Source organism: Thermobia domestica, chromosome 1 (assembly GCF_964235325.1).
Source record: "Thermobia domestica chromosome 1, izTheDome1.hap1.1, whole genome shotgun sequence".
NCBI lineage: Eukaryota > Metazoa > Arthropoda > Insecta > Zygentoma > Lepismatidae > Thermobia > Thermobia domestica.
The window spans coordinates 134,337,549-134,352,814 of NC_137454.1; the positions used below are offsets into that span (position 1 = coordinate 134,337,549).

Consider the following 15,266-nt stretch of genomic DNA (forward strand, 5'->3'; position numbering starts at 1 on the left):
GGCATGCGATTTGAAACAATTACCGTCAATCACGCAGTATTCATCGAAGGGGTTGAAGCTATTCAACGTTTTCTTTCTCCTTTTTCACCTCTCAGACCAACACAGTAATAGATGAGGAAATGATCGCATGCAAAGCACAGCTTCATTTACAAATAAAATCTTACATCTTTTTCTTCTCTTTTTTGTAAATCCTACTTTTTTCTTACTCTCCCTTTTTATCCTAATTTTATGACTATTTTATATACTATTATGAATTTACAGCGACTTTTCTTTAAAAATAATTTCTAAATCTATAGTTTTAATTCCCAACTATCCTTACACTCCCCCACACCAGAACGATAAAAAAAATGAATGTGTCAAAATATTAAGTATGATATACTGAATATGGTATTTAATATAATTACTAAACAGTAACTCGAGTTAACAGTAGAAGAGGAAACCATACGACTCTACACGAAAACCTAAAACTGGATCAATGTTACTGACTCATTAGAAACTTCCGCTCCAACCCAATTATCACTTTCCTCTGCGATCATCTCAACACCCAACTACTTTGACCAAGATCAAGCTTCTGAATATAATTAGCGATTTCGGTTCATGGCCTCAACCATCCATTTTACGGGTGTTGACACCGCAGATAGTATGCGGTATGCAGCGCTACAGAACACCTTATAGATCTTTAACTTACACTACGAAGGGAAAATCTCCGAAACTCATCCTCTCCTTCCCCTTCTTCAAGCCCTCGCTCCAGAACTCAGGGTTTCGAAACATTCAAGTAGAATGGTGGTATTAATTGAAACGGACTCTATGTGCTTACAAGTCAACATGGCTGAACCCGCTTTAAATGCAACAAGACAAGCTAACTTACTTGAATGAAACCTAGAAATGAGCAGATATGGGAGGGGAAATACCAGCAATGAAGTTGCTGGTATTTAAAGACAAATGCCTTGTTGTTGCTTTTTTGTTTTTGTGGATTAGCCGAAATTGTAACTAAACCATAAAATTACCCCAATAGTCTATTTTCTCTATATCCGTTAATCTATGCAATTGGATGAAAGAAAATGTTGCTTAAGAATCTTTCTGAAAAAGAAAGGAAGAAAAAAATACATTTTATGTTCTCTGATAATTCCAAATCAACATAAAAAGATCTTGCAAACAATATAGAACACAAGATGGCTACACAAAATATGGAATTCTCGCCTTTTTTACAAAAGTTTTCAAAACATAAAAGAATAAACTATAAACAATGACAATGTAGATATATATTTCTCACACAGAAAGACTATAATGAAATTTATATTAACACTATCCAATCACTGCGTATAAGTAGTACATCCGCTTAATGCAAACGTAAGATAGATTTACAGGAATGACAAAACTGCAATTTGAAGTCATTCAAAAATCTTACGGAATTTCAGCTACGCTTTGCACTAGCAATATTAGTCACGAATCTGTAACGTTATCGACTTTGGCTAGCTAAAATTTGAGATAAATATCGCATAAAAGTGAAGAAGTGTTGATTGAAAGAAAACTAACTTGTCGGACACCAGAAAACATTTACCTAAAAATTCTTTGTCCAATGCGCAAACGTGTGTACATATGAGTTAAGTTTCAAAAATGCCAAAACCAAGGTAAGTGAGAAAGTGTACAACAGATTCCCCAAGGAAGCAAGGGATTCCCGATGTTCTTAAACTAAAAAGTAATTTGCGTTATGGCGCTCCAAAGTTCATTTTCCGATATTTCAGTGGATAGTAACTCGAAACGACGCACTCTGCAGCATTTTTGAATATCGACTTTCTGGCTTGTTTTTATGCACAGATTTCACCGTTCAAGCGTTATGAACTGTATTTTGCAACAGCCTATAACATAATCTTGATAGACACTTGTAGCTCTTAAGCTGATGGGCAAAAAACAATAAAACTTTCTACCGTGTAAATATCGGCAGCGGAACATTGATATACTCTGTGATACAACCAGGTTAACGGTCTTGCCAACCTAACAAAGACACTACGGTACTATATCAGGTTATTACACTTTTCAAATCTGCATGTTACGTGAAAACTTACAATAGCACACTTGTTATTCAGTGTTACAAACTAAGAACGCAACAATATCATGAACATTCCAATTTTGATGGCCTCTACAGCAGTAATAAGCAAGTGAAACGGAAGTGCCAATGTGTAACCACAGTTCTTGAATATCTAATAGTATGATCAAGATATGGCGGATTTTCAATTAATAGGAACAATGTTACAAAGGATTGAAAATTTGACTTTCTTCACAGGCCTTTATTCCGAAAAAGTGCTCAGGTAAGTCCCTCATCCAATTACATAATAGGTAGATTATTAATAACTTCCAATTTTTTTATTAAACATTTATTTTGTTGTTTTTATTAAATGACAAAATCATATTAATTTATTATGTATTCACTACTATTATGTATGACCTTGTCCCATCTTTACAGCAGCTTATTTATTCCTTCCTTCTAAAATGTGGTGGATTTGCATTAGAAGAAATTTTCGATAGCCTGACTTGATCTTTAGAACTGCAGGTTTTAGGAACAGAAAAGGCAATAGTCCGTCGGTATAAGGTCCGGAGAGTAAGATGGGTGTGGCGAAACATAGCATTCAAGAACAACAATTTTTCTTGTGTTATCGTTGCTGTATATGGTCGCGCATTATCGTTTAAAACAATAACGTTTTCACGATGAGTGCAGGACGCTTTTCATGGAGTTTGTCTTTCACTCTTTGCAACTGCTGAACGTATGTATCCATAGTAATCGTTAAATTTGACTTGAACAACTCAATGAATTATACCTTGACAATCCAACCATATACACAATATAAATATTTTTTTCCACGAATGTTTGCTTTCAGATCTGATAAAGGTGATTGATCTTTGTCAAGTCTCTGTCTTCTGCAGACGTAACCAATTCTTCATTGCCTGTTATAATCATGTATTATAAAGGCTCAATTTTTACCCATGAGAACAGACTTGTGGCGACTGACATGCGATCTCTTTTTTTATTCCGTTCACCCATACTCCTGTTAATTGTTCCAGTATCGCACACCTCCGGATACTCTTGTAAAACACGAAAATCTACAGTAGCCAGGATGGTGAACTACTATATGTGTGAGCATCTCATTTATGGAGATGCACTAGGTAACAGCTGTAAACCGCAGCATCTCTACAATAAATGATACCTGAATCGGACATTACCGTCGCAGGTACTTTTTTCAACTTGATGTTCACCTTCGACCGAGAAAGGGTCTGTTTCAACACTGGAACATGGATGACCTCGTACAGTGAACATAGAGAAGATACTTGCTACGATAGCGACACGTCCTGATATTAGTACATGCTAGAGACCTGCACGGGCCGAATTTTTCGGCCCGAGCCCAATCTGGCCCGAACGTACCTAGGCCCGGCCCAGCCCGGGCCCGAAAAGTTTTGGAGATTTTCGGCCCAAGCCCGGCCCGGCCCGATAAGTTTTTTAAAATTCTTGGCCCAGGCCCGGCCCGGGCCCGATAAATTTCAAAAGTTTTTGGCCCGACCCCGGCCCGATAATTTTTTTAAAAAAATTAGCTCGAGTCCCAATCTTTCTCGAAATTTAGTACTAAATTCGACCTAACCCTCAGAAACATTTTCTAAACTCTGGTTCACAACCTGACGCTTGCCTCCCGAATGGTACCATTGCCTCCTAGAACTTTGCCTGTCACCGAGAGAACAAAAACTCCATTCCCTGTAACAAAAAACTAACTTAATTGATTTTTAGCATAAGGTGAAGATGGCAATATTGTTTAGCGACAGGCAAAACATTCCCACCCCTTCTTTTTATATTTTGAGTTCAATGAAGGTCAAGGTCAAAGCTCAATTTACCGCATAATGCCTGCAATCCTCTATAGTGAAAGTGGAGCCGCTAAGCAACACAAACTGTAAATTGCTATTGCATTCTTTGTAACATTTTTTCACGGACACACTTCTTCAACGTTTGGCTTTATTTCAATTATCGTTTAACGAAAGTCAATAATTATTAAAGAATTGCAATTGATTTGCCCCAGCCCGGCTCGATCTGAAAAGAAATCAGTGTCGGCCAGCCCAAGCCCGGCCCGGCCCAAAGAAATAACAGTGTCGGCCCGCCCAAGCCCGGCCCGGCCTAAAGAAATAGCAGAGTCGGCCCGCCCAAGCCCGGCCCGCGGGCCGGGCCGGGCTTCGGGCCTCGGGACCGTGCAGGTCTCTAGTACATGCGCTATAGGCCGGGCGCTATACACTCTCTATGTTTGATTTATCTTCAATAAAGTAGAGTAGCATTCATTAAAGTTGTGCACAGTGCTTTTTTTTTTTTTCGCGGGAATACTTTCTCCATCATCAGGCATTTTGACAATTTTTCGTACAGCAAACTTTGCTGTATTGGACTTTCGGACTCGTTTGGTGGAATGAAGAAAGAGGATTAGGTACGTCCAACAGGCACAATAGTGATGTATGAATGTTGAAATCCACACGATACTCTTTTGCAACACATCAACACAAGTTATCATTAAATATATGGTGTGGTATAGTACAGATCACCTGATTGGGCCTTCTTTATTGCTTACTAGTCCTTGTGGCGGCAACTGTCTCACGTTTTTACGTGACGTCTTCCCGGAATTTCTACGGAATATGCCATCAGAAATTAAGCAACGAATGTAATTCCAACACGATGGCGCACCAGCATATTTTGACGTGGATTAAAGAAACTTCTTACACCAAATATTTGCAGTGTACTGGATTATCAGGAGTGGGTTTCTGCCTTGGTCGCCACACTTGCCTGACATAACTCAGTTGAGTTCTTCTGTGGCTGAGGTGAAATATTAAGTATAAGAAATAGGTGGGCTGCGGTGAAATATCAAGTATTAGAAATACCCATCGAAACACATAAATATCTCACTCCCATGTTACTGTAGCTGCCGTGTTGATCCCACAAATGTGAGGCAGGCAATTGTAATCAGGCAACATCAGATTCGTCGATACCAATGGCCGATCAATTGTGGATACTTTCATCAGTCTCTGACGCGCTTTTAAGGGAACTGACACAAAACTGTTGTTGGGCTGTAGAATGTGCTTGAAACTTCACCTTCTACACTCGTACCTTAATTTCTTCTCCGAGAACTTAGGAGCACTGAGTGAAGAATAAGGTGAGTCATTTCATCAAGAGCTCTCACAAACACAACAACGTTACGAGAGTAGATGGGATCCTGCCACGATGTTACATCAAAGAGAACCCACAACAGTGTACAACAGAGAATCTTCCAAGTATTTGGCACAGTAAAATCTGTAAGTTTACAACTGTGGCACCATTCGTCATATAATATCCTTTACATTAAATATGCCAAACGATGTAAGCTTTAAATCAATAAATATTTTCAGCTGCACTTTTCATCGTCTTCGTACTATTATCTGTATTATATTATGTATAATAATATGTCTATCTGTATAGTAATGCAGGGTGTCCGGAATAGTTTTCCTTCAATATGATTTTTTTTTTTTTTTTTTTGTATCTCTGACCATATTAAAAATATACACTTTTAAAAACCGTCAGTCCCATTCCGGACACCCTGTATATTTGTAAGTTTAATGCTCTTCATGTCTGTATCATTTGAAAGACATATTTCATTTGTTTAAAGAAATCAGACTCAAAACCCATTGCAATTTCTGACTTGCAGTTTAGTACATATTCGTTAAACTCTTTGTTTGTGTGACTTGTATAACGTAAAAATAACACTTATTATCTCTTATTTTTTAAGCTATAATAGTTACATTAACACACTGTTCTTCAACTTAAATAAATACCTGTATTGTGAAAAGTCTAAAATAACATGTATATTTTAAATTTTGTTCTTATTGTGATTTTGATTTTTTAAATCGACTACTAAAAATGGTAGTATCGTTAAATGATCGAATATGTACTACATTTCCACGTAAATTTTGTACTCAGTACAACATTTTGCTTTAAAATAACTTTTTCTGAACACCAAATATTGGGATAAATATTAAATACATGATGTATATTCAGTTTTGGGACACCCTGTAGATAAAAAGTGTGACGTATGGGAAGAATTTCACTTGATTTTTAGACTTAGCGCGTCGGAATTATGTAAGAACATCCATCTCCGTGACTTCTACACACACACACACACACACATATATACATACATATATATATATATATATACATACATATACATATATATATATATATATATATATATATATACATACATATACATATATATATATATATATATATATATATATATATATATATATATATATATATATATATATATATATATATATATATATTATATGTTGGATAGGGGAATCTGTATTACACGAAGACGCACACCCTAACAACAATTCCTCAATTTATCGGACAGAAACGTCCAAATACGAATTACTTACGACACTACAATCCAACTACATGTAAGCAGCAAATGATACCCCTTTTACTGTACTGTACAATAGAAAAGCATGATCACGTAAGAACGAACAAAGAAAACTTGCTCTCTACAGTAAAAACCCTCACGTAAAATGAGTTCCATACTTTGTGCTTCCTGATATTGCAAGGCATTTTGTGAAATCTTCCCGGACAACATGCCAAGCGTGTCCAGAAAATCGTCTTGTAAGATGAGAGACTCAAGCTTTGACCTTCGTCTACGCCGTCTACTGAAGAATCACCAATCTCGGTTTTCCTCGTAATCGGTACCATAAGAAAAATGACAAAGAAGATTTTCCCATCAGTGGAACGACTGCTAGAACTACCAGTAAAGCACAGATCGGAAAAGAGAACGGCTATCGACGGTGAATGGATTGCAGAGATGGAGTTCCACTGAAACTGTTTAAAATAAAAAATAAAAAATGTCGACCTCAGAGAATATAAACATAAAAAAGTCATGTTTGGAACTGAAAAAGAAGAACTTCTATTTAACGTTTATTTCGCGTTTCAATGTAAACTCATACAAATCACATACATATTGCAATCTCTTTAATTCTTCTTATGGACTATGCGAGTTTTATACTGATGCGATTGCCCATACATTAATTTGGTGGTATTCAGACAAAACACTACATATTATAAATCAGCAGATACCTTGGTACTATGGTGAGACAACAGGGGTTGAATAAAATTTATTGTATCAAAATTGATGGTTTGATTAGCATAATGGTCCAACTTGCCCTAAGCTTCAGTCTTTGTGTCTTGCCATATTACCCTGAAGCTTTGACGTATTACATTGAGGTTATAAAGAGAAGATTATAAAGACAAGACCTCTGATCTGTCACACTAACGTGAGCTCCAAACCACGGCCGTGGTTTCAATTCAGTGCCATTTGCAGGAGAACAGAGTATCATACAAAAGCAATCCTCACAGTACACGTCACACTATGTCGCCCAAAAGAGAAATGGATTACAATGGCACAAACTTGGTTCTGAGCTGGAGTACTTTGAGCCGAAAGCAGTGACACTCAGTTCTTTTACGAAGTAAAATTGAAATAACTTAATGAGGCTTTAGGTGAACTGTGATAATTGTGATCATTAAACTTGAGGAACAAGTTGCACAACAGAACTATGACTAATGAATTGAAAACATCTGAAAAGACCATAAGCGTATGGCTATTTGAGAAGTGTTACCCTCCGCAGGGAACGGAGGCTTCGGTAATTTTACTTTCGCCAGAGTTATAAATCATACTGTGAGTCAGTCAGGGTTTCCGTGTCTTTTTGCCAGATCTACGTCTATAATACTAGAGTTCTGATACTCTGCACAAAGCATGTTCCAAGCAGCTGTTTCTTTCTAAAATCCCCTTGCCTGGCAACACGTCTTTCCTTTTTGTCCTACTTTTAGACATCTTTTAAACTGCAGGCGGTCTATTGTTCCGAAACGCACCAAATACGCTCGAGCTGACGTTTTCTCCGCGTTTTTATTGCTTTCGCGTTTGCAGCGAATGTGATTAGCCATCCACATTTAAATACATAGTAAGCGTATTCCAAGCGTACGAATGAGCAATGAAAACGCTTTGCGAACGCTTATGAATAGCCACGGTCTAAAAATATATCCATGTTCCTTATGAGCCAATAGAGTGATTGTTCTAATCAGTGCTACACTGGTGCGTTTGCCAATTTTTATAATGCAGACTATGTCTGGTTCCGGGATGTTTGTTGCAAATCCCACAGCTAATATATAAAACGGAACACAAGTGGATTTAGAATGCAAGTACGGAATCATTCACCAAAAGAATACAAACGCAATCAACTGTCGATGTTCCAATATTCTTGTACAAGTAGATGTTTGAAACTTGTGATGAATCAACTAAACATGCACCTTTTTTTCTTTCTTTCATTATTTCTTTGCCGATGTGATGGTGAAGAATCCCAGCAATGATGAGATAGTAGCATCTCTCATTTCTCCAATCCGTCCAGGTCGGAATTTATGTTTGTTCTGGCTCTGATAGAGAAATTCAAAATCTTTTGTATCAATAAATAAAAATGTTCTCTAACACGTATGTTTAGATAAGATTGACGTTGGAAGATTATTATGTTTGGTTTTCATCATTAGTCACTTGTCGATTAAACAAACAAACAAAAAAAGTTGGAGATATGGCTTATACATGAATGAGTAAGTACAGCTTCACTGTTTAAATACTTTCTTATACATGTCAATATTTTTCCTATATCATACTTACTTACCTTTCTTGAATTAAAAATGAAAAACAAAAGTAAATGATACTTAACTATTCTTACGGATCACAGCCTATTGTATTGGTAGTTGGTGCAGTTAATTGATTACAAAGTTGTGGTCCGCAAATGTAGTACATATTACATTAAGTGGATTTTTTTTTTTACACATAAGAATGTGTAATTCAGAAAATGTATTCAAATAAAATATTTTTCCACTTATTTAATATTACCTTTATTTAATACGAGTAAAGCTGTAAGTGATTATTTTTATATTTACATACTTTGGAATAAGTATGTTTATGAGTTTCACGCAAAAGAAAGAGGATAAAACACTTGAATCCACTTAAGGTTTTCTCCTCCACCCTTCCTTCACAATTCCCCCATCGACTTCCTTCCCGTCCCTCTATCACAAAGCCAAGTGCTCTCGGATGGTTCTTAATGAGAATCGTCCCACCTCACTTGAAGAAGATCAAGGAGAGAAAAGACGAAATTTCTAGTTAATAGATCATATTGTTTGTTTTGATATCTTAAATAGAAACAAACACTGTTTAGGATTCGCTGTATTTTACTTATAAACCATTAAGGGTTAATAGTGAATTGTGACTGTTTGTTCTTTGCTTTATATTTAAGACACTCAAATTAAGTGTAATATAAGGCTACATATTCCATGATATTTTAGTATTCAAATAACAGTCCTTGTGTTCTAGATTCCCATGAAAATGTTTCGCTTGTTTGATTAACTTCACACCTTCTACAATATTGTTTTACAATTTTGTCTGGTTATAGAGAAAAAGATGATATACAGTGTTAATATAGGTTTCTAATAGCAGTTTTGTTAGAAACAATACTCGATCACAGAATAACTGTCTTGTATCTTTGGCATGGAGATGCTAGAAGGCCGCAAGATATCAGGTGGTAGGTATTGAAGGCGTGGTCTGACAATTGGATAGACCTCCTCACTCATCCAGAAATTAGTGCATATGCCTTTTAAGCATGAGGTTTCGGAATCAGCGACGTGCAAATTTCATTCGAATTGGAAAGTGGATATGAGGTGTTCTTAAATCTTTCCATCAATGTAAATGTTAGTTTCCTAGGTGGTGAAAATGATCTTGAAAGCATAATTAAGTTTTTCTTTCCAATATTTTGATATGCCCATTTAGGTTGAGATTTGTCGAGGTGTTAATGTGGACATATTTTTGTGATTTTGCAGTTTATCCACTGATTCTGAATGTTAATTTCTTTTGTAGTCCTGCGTAACGTAATTGCTAGCCAGGTTCGATTCCAGATGGGGACACTCTGTCAAAAGGTAGTCAAAGCTTTTCAAGTCAGGAATCCTTAGTAAGGTGTTTCTGGATTTTCCTCATTCACACCAGGCAAATATCGAGATGGTTCTAACAAAAAGGTCCTAGGGCAATTCCTTCATTCCCCATTCCATTCTTCCATCCGCACTTCCCCGAGTAGTGTGATTGCAGAGGGATGTCATCCTACATACATGACGGACTAAAATTCCTAACTCCTTATTGTCATTGGTTCTATACATGAGTCACTGATATACCTAGTTGACTAGAATTTTAATTGCCAGACATTACACAAAGGCGGAAATATTTTTCTTTCATATGTTGTCTAAGTCGAGTTTTATATGAACTTGTTTTTTTGTTGCCCTTTGTTAGTAGAAGTATCTTTTAAATATAATAATAATAATAAAGAAGGACGATAGTTGTTTTCAGAAACGTCTCTCTTCATATTAACATTCTCACCTACAATAACGTAATACAAAAACGGGAAAAGCTTCCACTTTTGTCACATTAAGAACCATGTCACCAATATAGATAAATGACTGTTGATAGTTATTGCCTTTTTAAAATAGTTTATGAGTTGTTCTTTTACTGACTATTAAATATCTGCTATGTAATAATAATAATAATAATAATAATAATAATAATAATAATAATAATAATAATAATAATAATAATAATAATTATTATTATTATTATTATTATTATTATTATTATTATTATTATTATTATTATTATTATTATTATTATTATTATTTAGAAGAATACGATCAAACTGGTCGGATGAAGACTTAAAATCACATGTTTGTTCTCACCCGAAAGAGAAAACACAATAGAGATTGCAAGAAATTTGTATTTATTCTTCTAAATAGACAATTTATACCTGTACTATATGTATCTTCTCTCTTACAATTAATGACACAAAAGGAAATATAATATCTAATATTCATAATCGGAGACGACAATAAGTATAATTATGATCTTACTTCTAGAACTAAGGAAAGACGCGATTTGCTCTATTGATTTTGCTCTCGACAAAAGAACTTTTTTTTTTTAAGTTTTTCTTCATGGAGATGAACGAAAAAATCGGATGTCATCAAGGGTAAAGAGAACAGGGATTAATAGATTTTTCTCGTTACTTTCTGTCGCCTTTTCTTTCTTAGTCAAGATCATCTTAAAGAAAACTTTGTCGTGGCAAGTTGTTCTGTCGAAAGAAAAATTAATCAGTCGATTAGGTGATGCGCTATTATGGAAAGTAGCTATCACCTCGAGAAAAAAGAAAAGGAAGAATCCCATTCATCTTCCATATTGTAAATTTTTGACATGCTCGTTTGTCTTTTATCAGCCTTGCCTAAAAATGAGATTAAAATAAAAATACATTTTTACTATTTCGTACCGAAGTTGCAGTGTGAGTTTGAGTTCATGGTGATCTTTCACAACCAAGGCTGTTGTTCCTCAGTTGTGATGTAAATTTAGTAGTAGAAACCAAAAACGTATCGGAAAGATTCATTTTGTGTAGAATTTTCGGTATACACTTCAAAACAAGAAGATAAGCCATACGCTACTATTTCTTTGGAATTTGCTGCACTATATTGGGAGGTTCCCTTAGAGGTGGGGGGATGGACGACTTAGACTTGTTCCACTGTACAGCGTTGTCAGCAATGCTGTTTCGTTAATTAAAAAAGTATGAATTAAATTATATGAGACATGAAAAATAAATCTTATTAGATATAGCTTATAACGTAATAAACTTTATCATTTTACCAGACGAAATACACCGAAGTTCGAAGTCGTATAAACATCGCACCTTGAACAAGGTAAATGGAGCACATGGATTCTGTAACTTCGTTGATGCAGTTTATCTTGTGAGATAATTAACATAGTACTTCGCTCGCTTCTAGAGTGTTTAAGTACCATGATATCTCTAATATAATCATAATCAAAGGTGAAGCTACGTTCAAAACGTTTTCTACTCACACGACTTCTCTTGCTAGTTTTTACTGTTCTTTCTATTAAATAAAAATATTTTGTCACTGAATTACGGAAAATACGCTTACATTGCTCCAGTCATTCAATCCACCTAATATTAAGTTTCATTATCCAAATTATTAATAAATTTAGGCACGATTATTTGGATCAATTGATTATTATTGACACCAACCTAGAAATTCATTTTAACATTTACTAAATGCTACATAAACTGTCCTTCACGTTAACATCCAATGCGAAATGCCTGGAATCCCGTTTAATACCAGTTTTTCCTATCCAATACATAATGGACTTCCTCTGCTTTCGGGAATAACTACTCTCGTACGAATGTCTAGTTACCATTAGAGAGCACGTAGATGCATAAGTTTACAGGAAGATACAAAATACTTAAACATTCCTTTAGATAATGTAGTTTCCATTTTCTTTTTAACCATTGCTCTTCTTTCGAAATACTTTACCTTGAGTTTTCCTTCTAGCTCTTATCTCTCTTCTCTTGATTATTGAATTTTCCGCTAATTGCACTTCCGTGCCCACTGGGACACTAAATCTTATGCTTTTGCATATGTAAAGGCCCTCCTCTCCTCTATTTCATTAAAACTATTATCTTGTGCTGGCAGCTAGAGAATGCTATCTTCATCGCAATGTGAAATGGCGCTGTTGTAGCATGTCACCCTACAGTCTTGGTAGTTTTCCGCCCCAACCCAAGATATCTAATCCCCCATACCCTTTCAGACTTTCTATCTTTTGTGTAGTGGTGGTGATGGTGTCGGGACCATGCGGGAGAAGAGAAACAAAGAATCAAGAATCTCAGAAAGAACAGAGAAAGATATTATCCATTTTCACAACTATCTACGGTTTTCGTTTCCATGATTCTTACTTTGAAGGGTAAGTATACTTATCAAAATACATCAAGTATAGTTATCAATGCAAGATTCAAAGTTCATATAATGAATTTTGTATTTAGCATTTTTTTTTTTTAAATCCCATGAATGAAGCCATTCAGTAAATTAACTCTACTGGTGATATCCTACTAACTGAATAAGTAGAAAGGAAAAAGAAACACTGAAGAAATATAAAACAGCATATGTAAAGAAAATACACGTATTTGTACGCTTTAATTGTTTTTTAAATTCAAACTTGTCTTTTCCTCCAAGAAACAGTATTATTCCACCTATCACATATACTAATATCCTCATATCAATTAAGGTAGCGTAGAAAAAAGTTGTACGAAAAAAAGAAAGAATGCGAAAAAGTGTATATTATGGAGGAAGATGACTAACTTCAACATTACGAATCCATCCATACATTGGTAAATCGAAAACGGAATCATGTAAAGTTTATATCAACGATATACTGTACCTGAACATACAACTGCTTGAAGCTTCTTGTATGACATAGTGTCCGTTTGTTAAAGTCTAGCGTCATTTTCCAGTACAAAGTTGTATGAGACATGAACCAACAGTTTAAAGTGGTATTACAATCACCTGATGTGTCCAATGTTCTCTCATTGAACACAAGATCATGTGCACCAATGGCACACGTGTCAGACCAGTAGGGAGAGCTCTTGGACGAAATAGTACGACAATACATCAAATATAACTACCCATGTACCAAAGCACAGCAAACAGATTAAGCGAGAATATTTCTATTTTTGTCTAGAATTCAGAAGATAAACCTTAAAGTATAAGCTAAACGCAAAGCAAAGTAGAGTTTACAAAAACTATTTATCATCAAATTCGTCGTTCCAGAAAATGGATTACGCTGGAAACAGATCCAAATAAACACTATCAATACGCGAAAATGCACTCATTATTCCATTAAATCTTTCAAAGTTGTTTCAAAATTACTGAACACAAAGATTGATGACAATAAACAAAACTATTTTTTAACAGTTTAACAACGAAATTGACCCTTAGAATTATCCACGAATTGACTGAATGAGAGCCAAGTTCACAGCAGTACAAACATGTTAAAATTGAAAAGGAGTCACAATTCCATACATCATTTTTAATAAAGCCAATTCCATGATATGAGAACAATGTCTGTCCATTCTTTTCCAAGGAAGGAAAAAAAAAAAGCGAATGAGCGGCACCAGCTGACAATCGCGAAACTGCCTGAGGGCGGAGACAAAAGAGATCTGATCGCCATCTGTGGTTTGGCAGTGGAAAAAAGTCGATAGAGACGGTCATCTCTTTCTAAAAATGTGCTGACTTGTACCGGCGGCGCAGTAAAAAGAACGGTAGTCCCAATAGAATTAACAGTTGTCAGGTACGCAGCGAATTGCTGAGCCAAAGGCTACGTGCTTGCAGTTTTCAATGAAGTAACCAATGTTTCTGCAGCAGTTGGGTTGGTTGCTTTTAACTCCAGATGTGGACGGTAACCAATGTAATAAATTGGTCTTCGGGAAAAAGAATAAGATATTACATGTCATACAGCAACTGAATATCAACAAGATGTACTTTTCTACACGGATATTGAAATTAACTTATTGAGAACGAGACGATATTTTGACATATGAGAACTACTGATTGCTCGAACAAAGAAAAAGGAAAAAAAAAAAAGCACGAATGATCATCAGGATTTACCTCACACCAAATGAGAATAATTAACATTTTCTGACCAGAGCTTAATATACTTCTTTTAAAACTAAACGTTGTCTTCATCAGACACTCAATCTGACTGACTGAGTGTCTCATGAAGACAACGTTAACTTATTAAAACTAAAACAAAGTGTTAACAGTTTCAACAAGTGTATTGAGATCTGGTCAGAAAGTATTAGTTATTTACGTAATAAGTTTCGGAGTCGTAATGGATAGAGAATACTTTATTATTAATGGTTGCTTGTAACTTGCATAGGATACAAAAATTATTCAAGCTGTTATAATCGTCATATAAGTACTAACAAATTTTCCTTTGACTTCATTTTCTCACTATTGTCACGATCTTGTCAGAGAAAATAATAACAATAATAATAATAATAATAATAATAATAATAATAATAATAATAATAATAATAATAATAATAATAATAATAATATCATCAAATCTCACATTGATCAGCAGTGTAGGCAAATGCCTATTAGTAAAGCAAAGTTAAAGTGTGATTCAATCGAATCACTTTCGTTAAAAGAAAAAAAAAATAAGATCTTCTCGATCGCTTAAGATATAACAAAATAAAAGAAACAGATAAAAGTAAATAAACACTTTACATATTGGTAAACACACTACAGAAACCTTTTTTAAAAAAACGTAAAAACGTACACGTACACG

General features: G+C 35.2%; 1 protein-coding gene across 2 annotated transcripts in view; it reads right to left on the reverse strand.

Moving 5' to 3' along the window:
- The window catches only part of LOC145689315 (nucleolysin TIAR-like), a 1,166,854-nt gene that overhangs the window by 961,890 nt on the left and 189,698 nt on the right, over positions 1–15,266 (reverse strand). The gene's annotated exons all lie outside the window — the stretch shown is intronic.